Below are 14,717 nucleotides of genomic sequence, written 5' to 3'. Positions count from 1 at the left end.
ACAACATGGATGGATCTAGAGGTTAATAAGTCAGTCAGAGGGGGCGCCTGGGTGGCTCAGTGGGTTGGGCCTTTGCCTTCCGCTCAGGTCATGATCTCAGGGTCCTGGGATCGGGCCCCGCATTGGGCTCTCTGCTCGGCAGGGAACCTGCTTCCCCCTCTCTCTTTGCCTGCCTCTCTGCCTACTTCGGATTTCTGTCTGTCAAATAAATAAATTTAAAAATAATAAGTCAGTCAGAGAAAATTCCACATATGACTTCACTCATATGTGGAATTTAAGATATGCTGTGTTTTTTTTTCATTCAATAAAATGTATTAACTTATTTATTTAGAAGTATGTTTTAGTTTCCAAGTGTTTAGAGATTTTCCTGTTATCTTTCCGTCATTGATTTCTACTTTGATTCCAATATGATCAGAGAACATTCTCTTTATTATTTCAACCATTTTAAATGTATTGAGGTTTGTTTTATGATCCATTTATTAAGAATGTCTTTTTATTCTGATGTTTTGACATCTGTGGCCTTACTAACTCTGGGAAGACTGCCCCTCCCATGGCCAGCTAATTCCTAAAGATAGCAAACAACTCCCCATCTTTCATAATCAAACAAACCAATCTAAAACCAATAACCTCAACTACATTTTTTAGCAGGTTTTCAAAGGGCTGGGCCACTATCCACCTGCCCTAATCACCCCAGGGCCAGACACCAGACAACTGGCTGAAATTTTTTCAAACTAGCCAATCCTAAGACTGTTTACCCTGCCTTGCCTTTCCCACTGAAACAATAATGAAGAGTTTTGCCCATATTTTCTTTGCACCCCCACTGTCTCCTGACTGACATTGCTGTTTCCCCATGTGGCCCTGCATGGCATGCTGCACCTCCTGTTTCTAGAGAGCTGTGAGTTAACACTTCTTCCTTCATGCCAGTCATTTCCAAGTCTGTATGTCTTAGCTTACCTGATAAAAACAAATCCTGCATACACTTAAAAATATCACAGTCTCTTTTGGCGTATGTTCCAAGAGCACTTGAAAAAAATGTATATTCTCTTCTCCAGTGAAATGTCAATTAGAACCTATTGGCTGATGGCGGTGTTGAGTTTTTCTATGTCCTTGCTAGTTTTCTGTATAGTTGTTGTATCAATTGTTGAGAGGTATTGTAGTTTCCAAATTTAATTGTGGATATGTCTATTTCTCCTTTCAGCTCTCTCAGTTTTAGCTTTGTATATTATTCAGTTCTGTGCTTAGTGCATACATATTTAGGATTGTTATGTCTTCCTAGTCAGTTGACATTTTTTTTAAATTTTTTAAATGATTTTATTTATTTATTTGAGAGAAAGAGAGCGCAAGCATGAGAGGAGAGAGATCAGCAGGGAGTCTGATGTGGGACTCGATCCCAGGACTCCAGGATCATGACCTGAGCCGAAGGCAGTCACTTAACCAACTGAGCCACCCAGGCGCCCCGTCAGTTGACATTTTTATCATTATATGCTGCTCCTTTGTGTCTGATGACATTTTTTTTTTTGCTCCAAAGCCTACTGTATCTGATATTAATACAGCCATTACTGCTCTCTTTGATTGTTTGCATATGTCTTTTTCCATCCTTTTATTTTCAGCTTACCTATGTCATTATATTTGAAGTGAATTTCTTGTAGACAGGATCTGGTCATGTTTTATAATTCTTTCTGTCAATCTGTATCTTAATTGGTATAGTTAAACCATTTACATCTAATTTAATTGCTGGTAGTTTAAAGCTTAAGTCCACCACTTAAGCCACTTAATTTTTGTTTTCTTTTTCTAATGTCTATTTTCTATTTTGGTTTTCTTTTTCCTGACTTCTTGTGGTTTGCTAAAATGTTTCTTAGAATTCCATATTTAGGGGCACCTGTGTGGCCCAGTTGTTAAGCATCTGCCTTAGGCTCAGATCATGATCCCAGGGTCCTGGGATCAAGCCCCGCATCAGGCTCCCTGCTCGGCAGGAAGCCTGCTTTTCCCTCTCCGACTCCCCCTACTTGTGTTCCCTCTCTCACTGTGTGTCTCTGTGTCAAATAAATAAGTAAAATATTTTTTTTAAGAATTCCATATTTATTTACCTAGTGGTTTTGCATGCATCTTCGTATAGCTTTTTTAGTAGCTGCTATAAGTATTATCTTACATATAGATAACATCACAGTCTGCTTGCATCATCATTTTACCAGTTTAAGTGAAATATAGAAAAGTTACTCCCTTCCCATTTCTTTATCCTTCTCCATCTATAATTGTCTTAAATATTTCCTCTGCATACATACATCCAGAATCACATCAGACAGTGTTATAGTTTTTCTTTCAACTGTTAAATTTTAAAAAACCCGGGATGCCTGGATGGCTCAGTCGTTAGTCGTCTATCTTCGGCTTGGGTCGTGATCCTGGGGTCCTGGGATCACCCACAAACTGGGCTTCCTGCTTGGCGGGAGGCCTGCTTCTCCCTCTCTCACTCCTCTGCTGTATTCCCTCTCTTGCTGTGTCTCTCTCTGTCAAATAAATATATATAATCTTTTTAAAAATAAAAATAAAAAAACCCAAGAGGGGTGTGTGTGGGCGGCTCAGTCGGTGTGTCTGACTCTAGGTTTTGGCTCAGGTCTTGATGTCATGGGTCATGGGATCAAGTGCCATACAGAGGTCCATGCTCAGTGGGGGTCTACTAGAGGATTCTCTCCCTCTGCCCCTCTCCCTAACTCACATGGCACTCTTTCTCTCTCTTAAATAAATAAATCTTAATAAAAAAAAGAAGACAAACTCAAGAGAAGGAAATCCTATTGTATTTACCCATATTTTTGCTTATTCTATTCTTTCTTCCTTCCTGATGTTCTCAAGTTCCTTCTTTTATTTCTTTTCTATATAAAGAACTTCCTTTAGCCATTCTCTTAAGATACGTCTGTTGGTGACAAATTTTATGAGTGTTCTTTCATTTGTGAATGCCTGGATTTCCTCTTTATTCATAAAGAATTTTTTTACTTGTATTAGAATTTTTGGTTGACTTTTAAAGTATTGTGTCAGAAAAAAAAATATTATGTCAGTGTCTTCTGGCATCCATGATTTCTGATGATAAATCCTCTGTAAGGATGCCTGGGTGGCTCAGTCAGTTAAGTGGCTGCCTTCAGTTCAAGTCATGATCCCAGGATCCTGGGACTGAGTCCTGCACTGGGCTCGTTGCTAAGCAGGGAGACTGCTTCTTTCTTTACCTTCTGCTCCCCCAGCTTGTGCTTGTGCACTCTCTCTGACAAATAAATAAATAAAATCATTTTAAAAATCTTTAATTTGGATTGTTTTTCCTTATAGTAATAGGTATCATTTTTCGCCAGCTGCTTTCAAGACTTTTTCTTTGTCTTTAGTTTTCAGAAGTTTAATTATGATGTGTTCTGCCATGACTTCTTTGGATTTATCCTGTTTAGGACTAACATCTCGAATCTGTGGGTATATCTTGCTAAATTTGGAAAGTTTTCTGTCATCATTTCTTTGAGCAGTGTTTTAAGTCCTGCCCTCATTCTCCTCTTCTCTGGTACTCCAATGACACAAATGTTAGGACTTTTCTTAGAGTGATACAGATCTCTGAGACTCCATTCTTTTTTTTTTTTTTTTCATTCTGTATTATCGGTCTTATTCTGATCAAGTGATTTTTATTATTTTGGTTCACTGATTCTTTTCTCTTTTTGATCTCTCTGCTGTTGAGGTCACCCACTGAGCTTTTTATTTTGGTTATTATGTTTTTTAGTTCTAAAATTTCCATTTGGTTCTTCTTTATGTCTTTTTTTTTTTAATGAGGTCTTCTATTTCTTGCTGAGGCATTCTATTTTTTTTCCACTTGTTTCAAACATGTTTGTTATTGCCTGTTGGAGTATTTTTATCATGACTGCTTTAAAAATTTTTATCAGATATGCTAGCATTTCTGTCATCTTGTCTTCTGCATCTATTGTTTTTTTTAGTCAGTTTAGATCTTGTTGGTATGATAAAGAACTTTGCTGATTGAAGTATTTAGTATGTTCTTCTATCTTTTGTATTTTCTATAAACTGATAATTAAATCTAAAGGCTTTAGCAGACTTTTTTCTTTTGCAAGAGTGTTTGATAGTTGATGTTGTATATTCCCACCATGAAGACACATAATGTCTGGTTATCTCTTTATGGTGCTATCAGCCATTCATGGACATAGCTTAGCTCCTTCAATTTTTTACAGGTTGTAAAAGGGACTATTCTAATAGTTTCAAACTATCATTTGTACTAAGAGGTTCCTAGGACTCAGGTCATTTGTTGAGTGTCAGGGGACAGACTGATGACTAAGATATCTTGACTCTCTATAGTTTAGTGGCGGAGTTGGACTACAAACAGAAAATTCTAAATAATGTGACAGTGCAACAATAGTGATAGTAATAAACCAGGAGTCATTGGAATTTGTTGGGTGGGGGACTGCCAATACATCTGGGCAATGTCCTGAAGAAGGTGAATCTTAAAGGATAATTAGAAGTTAGGCAGGAGAAAGGGAAGGAATGAATATTTCTGACAGGCAGGTAGGAAACAGCATAGCATATGCAGGGAGTAGCAAATTAGTGTGGTTAGCTCCTGAACTGCCAGGTAGAAAACAGTGACAACTGAACCTGAAAGTGGGGAAAGGTTACCACTGAACACAAAGTAAAATCCCAAATTCTCTCACATAAGTGTGTACTTCCAACTTTCTCTTACTGATGTCTTAGTGCTCCCCATCCTCAGGCTGCCCAAGTGCCCACTGTTTCCTGAGGACTGCTTATTTATCCTCACCTCTGGGCATCACATCAACTTTCTCCTGCCTAGAATGTCCTTCTGCCTGTCCGTTCCTCCAGCCTTTCCTTATAAACTAGTTCAAAGTCTTCATTCCCAAGATTCCCCCTGCCTTCCCCCATGCAGAACCAGTCCCTCCTTACTCTCCTCCCCAGGGTCAGCCTGGGGTGTTTGTACTCCTGTGTTCTCATTGCTTCCCCTCTTGGGACTTCTGGAAGGAGCAGAACATATTCACTTTATCCCCAAAACTTGTCCCTTCAAGCAGCGAGAGCCACCAAATGTATTGAATCAATTGGGGTCTTGATTACTAATACCTCTTCTCTGGGCTTTGTAGCATAGCAATTGGGAAGGAAAGAAAGCTCATTAGCTTGCCATCCTGAGGGAGACCCAACAGTAGCTTTCCAAAGCCCTAAAAACAACTTCTCCAACTGCCAGAACTGCCGTTGCTATGGTTTCTCCCACCCACTAAGAGTACTTAGGTGAATGCTGATTGAAGAACAGAGCAAGGCTGGCCAAGGCCTTTTCAGGTCATTTTAGGAGGGAAAAAAGTTGGCAAAATAACAGAATGCCTTGAAATCATTCAGATGTCAGAGCACAGTGAGAAAAATTCACCAAAATGAGAAATTAAATTAATTGTGAAACCAGAGCCAACAACATTAACCAACCTTAGAAATGTAAAGATACTTGTTAACCTAAATTATTTCTGGGTATGATTCATTAGACAGACAATAAAATGCTTTATTTTTAGCTTTTCTACTAACATAACTTTTCAATTTATGTATTCATAGTTAATGTGGTATTTTAGATTATAAGGTCTTTTTATTTATTCATTTAAGAGTGAGAGAGAGTGAGAGCACAAGTAGGGGGAGGGGCTAAGGAAGAGAAAGAAGCAGACATCCCACTGAGTGGGGATCCCAATGCAGAACTGGACCCCAGGACCCCAGGATCATGACCTGAGCTGAAAGCAGACACTTAACTGACTGAGCCACCCAGGCACCCCAGTATTTTATATTATAATTAGTACTCAGCTACTCTTTGTATATCATGTTTCTCTTATTTATCTCTTATTAACAAGAGATTAGTTTCCTATTCAGAACATAATACAAGACAGTGTATACAAAACTGAGACAGTCCCTTTTTACTGGTAATCAGTATCTAAATCTTCAATGTTCAGAAAATAAAAGACATAAGTTCAGAGAAGAATTAATCATTTCAAGTTAAACATTAGCCCTAAAAGAGACCCATGAGTGGTCTTCTAGATTCTGCTCAGAGAAGGGGGATGCCCAACATTCACCAGGAGCAAACATTTAGGTTCGGTACTAATACCAAAGAGATGTTCGTCATTCAAAATGTGTCACAATCTCCAATTTACTTACAAGATGTTCGGGATTTGAAATTTTAAATTGTGCCTCTTCCCCAAACATGACTATTCTAACACAAACAGAAGATGGATATATCCTCATCAGTTGGAGCTATCATATATAGGGTCAAGATCTTAAGTTTCCCCTGAAGCACATCTGTCAAAATAGTGCAAAGTCCAATTACAAAATCATAAGGGCCAAATTAATATAGGCTACAAACCATGGGTCCTCAAACACACAGCCCAGGAATCTGTATTTTTAACAAATCTCTGAGTTGCTTATTATACAGGCAGCCTCAGTCCAGGTTCCATGGAGCAGACAAACCTTTCAAATGCTGGTGGGCCCAAGAATTGCCTGACGTCATTTAGAATATTTGTCTACAGAGTCTAATTTAGTCAGCCTAGGGAAGTAGGGGGATCAATATTCTAAATTTTCTTTGGTTATCCTCATACGAGTGGTCTTCAGAAACATGGACACACAGCATATCAAGCGGGCTTTTTGAAAATAGCTCTCCCTGAAATATTTCCACTTCGGAAATGCATCTATAAAAAGTGTGCTGTGTTCAGTCACAGGATGATTAAAACTGTTTTATAAATACTATAGATTGTTTTGCTCCTTTTCGGCCCCTATGGACTCAAAACATGAGTTTGTCTGTTCAGCAACTTGTTCCACACAGGGAAGGGGAAGAAGCTCAGGCATTCACACCTGTGTCAGCAGTTGTCTTGCTCTGTCCAGCCCTGAGCCTCAGCTTTTCAGTGGACAATGTCCCCCTTGGTCAGTCAGTCTATTCTCCAGGCTACTAAGAAGCTCTCTCAAATACCCTGTGGTCACCCATCATTCTCCTCACAAATAAAACCACATTAAAGACTTCTGATAAATTCTTTTCAGGATCTACTTTCTGTCTTTATCCTACTTAACTTTCTGCTTCTTTTGGTGCCACAGGCCTCACTTCTTTTTCTGCCAGCTCCTTTGCTTTGTTTTCCTGTGGCTATCTTCTTTCTCCTTTCTTTCAAACTGTTCTCCCTTATCTTCTCTGATATAGACAAAATGTCAGAAGCCAAGCCCATCACAAGGTGAGAGCACAGTGTCCCAGTTTCCTCTGTGTCAGAGTGGCTGTACATCTTGGCTTTGCAGATGCCTTGGATATAAATACCAGACAAACCTGAGGCAGAGTGCAATTATTTCAATGAACGTAGTTGCTCAGAACATATAGTTCCTCTAATGATAGAAGTAGGTAGACTTCTGGCTCCAGTTGTTTCTTCTTCAACTCTTGCTTCCTCCTTGATGCAAATGAATCTCTTTAAATTGGAGATCCTAATTTCTCAAGTGTCTACTGCAAGCCAGGCACTACACTGGGCATTGTACAAGATGGGATGTAAATTTCCATCTTACAGAGAGGAAATAGTCTCAGAGGGCTGAGGCATTTCACCTCAAGTCATGAAATTGATACAGGAAAAGGCAAAGACTCAAACCTGGGTGTCTTTGACCCATTCCTCCATCACACTGCTGGGAGTGATGGAGAAACTAAAACAGACGGGACACCAAACCTCAGTTCTTCCTGAAGGCATTTTCCAAGACGCTATCTCACACACTATACATCCCAGGGCAAAGACCTTGTGGGAGGAAGGTGCACAATACAAGACTGAAAGTGACCTGCATAGTTTGACAACAGCAATGACTTTTTATTGTTAGTAACATAACCACTGGATAAAAATAATGCTCAAAAGACTTTTATCACTAAAAATAGAATATACAATCTTATATTTTATCAAAATAGCAATTATTTCTTTTAAACCTTATGATTTGTGGCGGGTAGGATTTGTGGAGTGGTTGGATTGTGGACATTGGGGAATGTATATGCTATGGTAAGTGCTATGAAATGCGTAAGCCCGGTAATTCATAGACCTGTACCCCTGGGCAAATTATACATTATGTGTTAATAAAAATAATTTTTAAAAAAGAAAACCTATACTCTTTAGTGACTATCACAAATAAGTTTAGCATAACAGATCATTTGAAGTAATAAAAATTTCTAAAATTTTATCAAATGATATTTATAAAAAAAAATTTTTTAAGTGTGATCCAGATTTTTTAACATTATCTATTATATAGTTTCAAATAAGCAAGTTATTTCTGGCTCTAGTAATGGTGGGTTAGTTTATCCAAGACAAACCTTACTGCTGAGAACACATAGAGAAGTTGAATCATGTGAGAAAACATGTGTAAAAACCTCAGAGAGCTACCAGAGTAGCAAAGACTTAAAGGGCCACGATCCTGGCCAGAAAAGATGAGCTGAGAAATGAACCATTTTATCCACAAGGCATTTGCCAATTTGCAAAAAAAGAGAGAGAGAGAGAGTGCAAAATCAAAGTTCAAAGACTGAACAGAATTTCTGGCAATTGCATGGGGTGAGAGAATGAAATTTGAATTTGGGGGCCCACCAGAGGACAGTTTCTAGTAAATATTCCACCCTTTCAGTCTGAACCTCCAAAGGGCTTACTAGGAGTAATAGCAACCTGAAATCAGACAACTCACTGTGACTAAAGCCAAGTTTGAATCAATTCAGTCTTTGATTGGATTGATGGTTGTACCTACCATAACTGCTTTTCAGAAGCAAAAATAAATGCTCTCCAGATGAATTAACATCAGTCTGAGGTTCTAAATTCTGCATTCAGATTTATCTTCTTATCTTCCACCACAGGTTCACTTACTACTCACAGTGCTGATCTTGAACCCTCTCTTCATTTCTGGCACCTGGGAACCTCTATGTCTTCATTTCTTTCACTTAGTTATTTATCACAATTTTTAAATAACATTTTGCTGAGAATTATTACGTCTGAAGGGGGAAGAGGAATATTCTAGAATAGGTCCTACTGACATGTTGCCAGAAGTCCAAATCACCTGGAAAAAGCTTTTGCCTCAGTTATCAAATCTCTTTAACTCAAAATACATAATTTCTTAAAAAGTCTTCCCTAAATACTGAAGAGATATCTATCAAATACATCCTATCTCTTCTTCTTTCCTTTTTTCTATTTTGTTATTTCCTAATATTTCTATGATACATGAACTAAAACTCAAAACTACCAATTTTTCTACTTGTTACAAGGTTTTAGAAAACATCTAGAGGAAGGGATCGGTACTGAGTTCTAACCTAGGTTTCAAGAAAATTCCTGCTACTCCACCATGTACTTCTTTCCCCTGACTTCATACACCCACCCTTCTGTGACACCTTAATTTGTATTTTGGACCAGTAATTCACAAGAAAAACATAAAGGACAAAGAATTAGAGCGGATACAACACATTTTCTAAAAATAAATGTCTTGGGAATTGATCGCTGAGAAAAATCCTCCATCAGGCAATTCACATAGCATGTTTAATGTAACTTTTATGAATCTAAAACCCAACTATGCTGGCACCCTGATCTTGGACTTTCAGCCTCCATAGTTTCAAAACTGTGAGAAAAAGAGATTTGTTTTTTAAGCTACTCAGTCTATGCTATTTCGTTATGGCAGCCCAAACTAATAAAGATAAGGAGTTTATCTATTTTGTTAATAGTTTCAAAAAACTAAACTTTAACTTTGTTTGATTTTCTCTATTTGTTTTCTTTTTTTAAATGATCTTATTTATTTGCTTGAGAGTGAGAGAGAGCACAGAGGGAAAGAAAGAGACAGACTCTCCACTGAGCCAAGAGTTCGACTCTACCCTCAATCCCAGGACCCTGAGACCACAACCTGAGCTGAAGGTGGATGCCCAACTGACTGAGCTACTGAGGTGTCCCTGTATTATTTGTTTTCTAATCATTGATTTCTTATTTTTTCCTTCCTCTTCTAACATTGTTTCATTTTTTTCTTTTTTTCAAGCTTCTTAAGGTAGAAATGTAAATAATCAATTTTAAACTTTTCTTCTTTTTCTAATATACACTCTTAAAGTAAAAATTTATCTCTTAGCACTGCTCCAGGTGCATCCTACAAATGTTGATGTTTTTCATTTTCATTCATTTTATTTGAAAGGTCTCTTATTATTCCTCCTTTTATCCATTTATGTATTGTTTAGTTTCCAAATATTTGGTATAGTAAGTCAAATATGTATAGGTAGGTAGGTAGGTAGCTAAGTAGGTAGATAGATATAGAGATATAGAGATGGTAGATAGGTAACTAATTCTGCGAAGATCAGAAAATATACTCTGTGTGATTTCTATTCTTCAAAATTTATTGAGACATGTTTCATAGTTCAGTATTTTTTTTCTCAGCAAACATTCATGTGCACTTTAAAAAAATGTATATTGTGCAATTGCTGGACTTAGTGTTCTATAAAGGTAAATGCAGTAAGTTGGTTGATTGTATTGTTTTGATCTTCCATATCCTTGTTGGTTTTTGTATAATGTCCTATCAATTGCTCAGTCATTCTATTAATATGGATTTGATCATTTCTCTCTATGGTGCTTTCAGTTTTGCCTTATGTATTTTAGAGCTCTGTTATTTAGTGCATACATTTAGGATCGATATCTTTTTTGTTTGTTATTATTATTTATTTGACAGAAAGAGACACAAATGAGAGAGGGAGCACAAGCAGGGGGAGTGGGAGAAGGAGAAGCAGGCTTATTGCAGAACAGGGAGCCAAATGCGGGGCTTAATCCGGAGACCCTGGGATCATGACCTGAGCAGAAGATAGATGCTTAACAATTAAGACACCCAGGTGCCCCGGGATTGATGTCTTCTTGATGAAATGATCCCTTCGCCATTTAATTTGCCTCTTTAATTCTGGTAATCTCCTTGTTTTGAGGGGTACGCTGCATGGTATAGTCACTCTAGCTTCCCTACAATTTGGGTCTGCTTTTTATATATTTTTCCCAATGCTTTAACATTCAACCTACTTGTGAGTCTGCTTCTATTGACTGTTGTTTTTTTTTTTCTCCTGATTATAGATCTCATTATCCTGTTTCTTCACATGCCTTGTAATATTTCAATGTTGATTTTTCATATAAAAGAATTTCCAGAGTGTTTTGTTTTCGTATTTCCAGTTGAGTGCAAGTCTTTTTCTCTGACAGATGACCAGAATGAGGATTTGATCATTCAGATCACATCAAGAATCAAAATGATCTGGGACTGAGCTGTAGTGTTAATTACATTGAGTGTACCTCTGATATCCGATGGAAACAAGGACATTTCACTTTGCCATTCAGTCCAACCTCAGTTTCCTACACATCCGCTGAGGAGTGCTAGTCTCTTCTATTTTGTCATTGTTTGAACTAGGAGGAGGTTGAGACACAGGTGTGATATAGCCTTGGCTCATTTTGAAATTCAAACACTGAAATTGTGTAACTCTCTGTTTTTCAGCCTTGCCTACACTGACATTTTACTGTAACACTGGTGTAGGGGGTGGGGATGGGGGAAGTTGATTGTTAAGCCAAGTCATTTATGTTTGCATTTGAGGCACTTCTAAATTCCGGTCTATCTGAAAACCCATACTGTTATTAGTGTCTTGATTGTTTTACCTTAAGTCTATAAAGTATTTTCTTCTATGAGAGACCTGCTTCACCATAAACCAAGAGCTTTCCTCCAGATATGAAAGCAGCTGCAGCTCTCTGCTCACCATCACTTCCTATAACTCAGTTCAATAACGTTTGATCTGCCCAGCTGTTCTTCCACAATTGCCAAAGACTTTCATTTTAGCAGGTTTTTTGTTATTTCTACCATAGGATTAATGGTATTATGTATGCTATATTTTAATTAGAAGCAGAAGCCATAATGCTGTTTGTAATAGCAAAAGATTGGAAACAATTCAGATGGCTATTATTAAATGATTTTTTATTAAATTATTATGTAATCATATAAGGAACAGTATGAAGCTATGTGAAAGCATGAGGAAACTCTTTATTTGTATAATAATATTCCCATGGTATATTAAGTGAAAAAATCAAAGTGTAAAATAGGGTATACAATGCTCTACCTTTTATATAAAAGAGGGAAGAAAAGCCATCTATATTCATATAGATTTAAGTCACATATACATTCATTTCATCTTCATATATATAAATTCTGAAAAGACACAAAAGAAATGAGTAAAAATGTTTACCTCATTGTATTTTGAATGTCTTGATTCTTAAGACTCAGTTTTCACATCTGTAGAATGAGATTTAAAATACTCTCCTCAAAGAGTTGTGCAATAAAATAAACATAAAACATTTTGCTTACTTCAGGATATCAAGTTGTGGATAAATGATTAACACAATGACCTTTGTATTGGCTTATTCCCAGAGAGTCTTTCATTTATGTTTATGTGTTTTTGTATGTCAATTACACACTCTAAATTAGTCATTCAAATATGTTACATTTGCAACGGCCTATTTTTTTCCTTTGGCGGATTATAAGCAGCAACTGTCTTTCCAAGGCCTATCCACCTAATAACCTAGTATGCAATATCATATAGCCTAGAAGAAAAAAATGAATGTTTCCCATCACATGGTGATTGAGATGATGATATCAAGAACCTCCAAATCGACGAATACCATCTCTGCTAATGATACAGAGTATACACAGGAGCCTACATATCGCTAAATAGAGGAGCCTAGTACTCTAAATTCTTCACCATCACTGATTTATTTCAAAGACAGTAAAGAAATCATAAAAGACATAATGTTTATTGCCTCCTCTTTCCCAGAGCACAATAGTTCAGTAGTACTTTTTCTCCATCTGGTTCTTTAAATACATAATCCATTAAAAAGACTAATCCCATGGGGCACCTGGGTGGCTCAGTCGGTTAAGCATCGGACTCTTGGTTTCAGCTCAGGTCATGATCTTAGGGTCGTGAGATGAGGCTCCCCACTAAACAGGGAAACTGGTTCCCTTCTCTCTCTTTCTCTCTAAAATAAATAAATCTTTTTTTTTGACTGATCCATGACTTTTGAGCATACTGGACATTAAAACACACACACACGGTATATATACACAATGGAATACTATGCAGCCATCAAAAGAAATGAAATCTTGCCATTTGCGACAACATGGATGGAACTAGAGCGTATCATGCTTAGCGAAATAAGTCAAGCGGAGAAAGACAAACATCATATGATCTCCCTGATATGAGGAAGTAGTGATGCAACATGGGGGCTTAAGTGGGTAGGAGAAGAATCCATGAAACAAGATGGGATAGGGAGGAGACAAACCATAAGTGACTCTTAATCTCACAAAACAAACTGTGGGTTGCTGGGGAGAGGGGGGTTGGGAGAAGGGGGGTAGGGTTATGGACATTGGGGAGGGTATGTGCTTTTGGGTAAATTGGAAGGGGTGGTGAACCATGAGAGACTATGGACTCTGAAAAACAATCTGAGGGGTTTGAAGTGGGGGGGGTGGGAGGTTGGGGTACCAGGTGGTGGGTATTATAGAGGGCACGGCTTGCATGGAGCACTGGGTGTGGTGAAAAAATAATGAATACTGTTTTTCTGAAAATAAATAAATTGGAAAAACACACACACACACACACACACATATATACACACTCAGATTAGAAAGAGTCCTTAACACAGCATACTCAGATAGGGAGGAGAGCACTAGAAAAACAAGTCTAATGGAAGGAGGTCATTTACCAGCTTGAACTAAAGTTCTCAAGCAACCCAACCACCAGTAATTCTCAGCTTGGAGTTTCTGAGACCACTGGGCTATGAGCTCAAATAAGGCACCACAGAGCTAGGAGGCTGCTCTTAGGGCTTAGATATCGCTCCTCTAGGTACCAATACCACTTCACCTAGGCCACAGTGATTTCTTTGTTGCCTGGAGAGGGAATAGAACAGCAAATGTCCAACTAGTGACAGGGATCTACAACAAGAAGTACATTTTACATTGAGTCCAGTACACACATGACAATGTGAGTATCAAAACACAGGAAAATATTTTGTAAAACATTGCATAGAATGTTACTTAACCCTTACTAAGAGCAATTCATTCTGATATTTTCTATTCTGTTCTATTTCATTTAATTTTGGGGGGAGAGGGAGGAAAGAAATTTCTTTCCCAGGACAAATAACACTAAACTGGAAAAAAAGATTATCCATTTTTCTCCCACTATCTTCCAAGTATTTGCATTTTAAAAAAACTTCCCGGCAAGTCTTCCCAGTGCCATCTACTGTGCCCTCTGGGTATTGCAAATGCCTTTTCTTTTTCCTGACAGAATTTTTTTTAAGCATGAGATTAAATCAGAGAACTGTCCATACCAATATGTTCTTCTTTGCCCAAAGTAGAAATGGCTCTGAAACAGTGTAAGAAGTTTAGGTTAATAGCTAACATGCAAATCCAGCTTTGAATTCTAAGACACAAAGACTTCATCTCCAATTCCAGAAGATGGCTTTCCAAGTCAGAGAATATCCATATGATGGGACCTCAGGAGCAAAACTGACGATGCAATGAGCGACTTTGAGAGTGACAAACTTAAATTCATAACATTCTACACTAGCATTTCACAGAAAGTTGCTGTGGCCTATCAAATACAATATAAGCAGGGAATCTCTCTATAGTCCCTTGTCAAACTTACGTCTGTATTTTTTTTTTTTACTAAAGAAACTCATGAGTGTTTACTG

This window comes from Neovison vison, chromosome 5 (assembly GCF_020171115.1).
Source record: "Neovison vison isolate M4711 chromosome 5, ASM_NN_V1, whole genome shotgun sequence".
NCBI lineage: Eukaryota > Metazoa > Chordata > Mammalia > Carnivora > Mustelidae > Neogale > Neogale vison.
Note: the sequence above shows the minus strand (reverse complement) of the source record.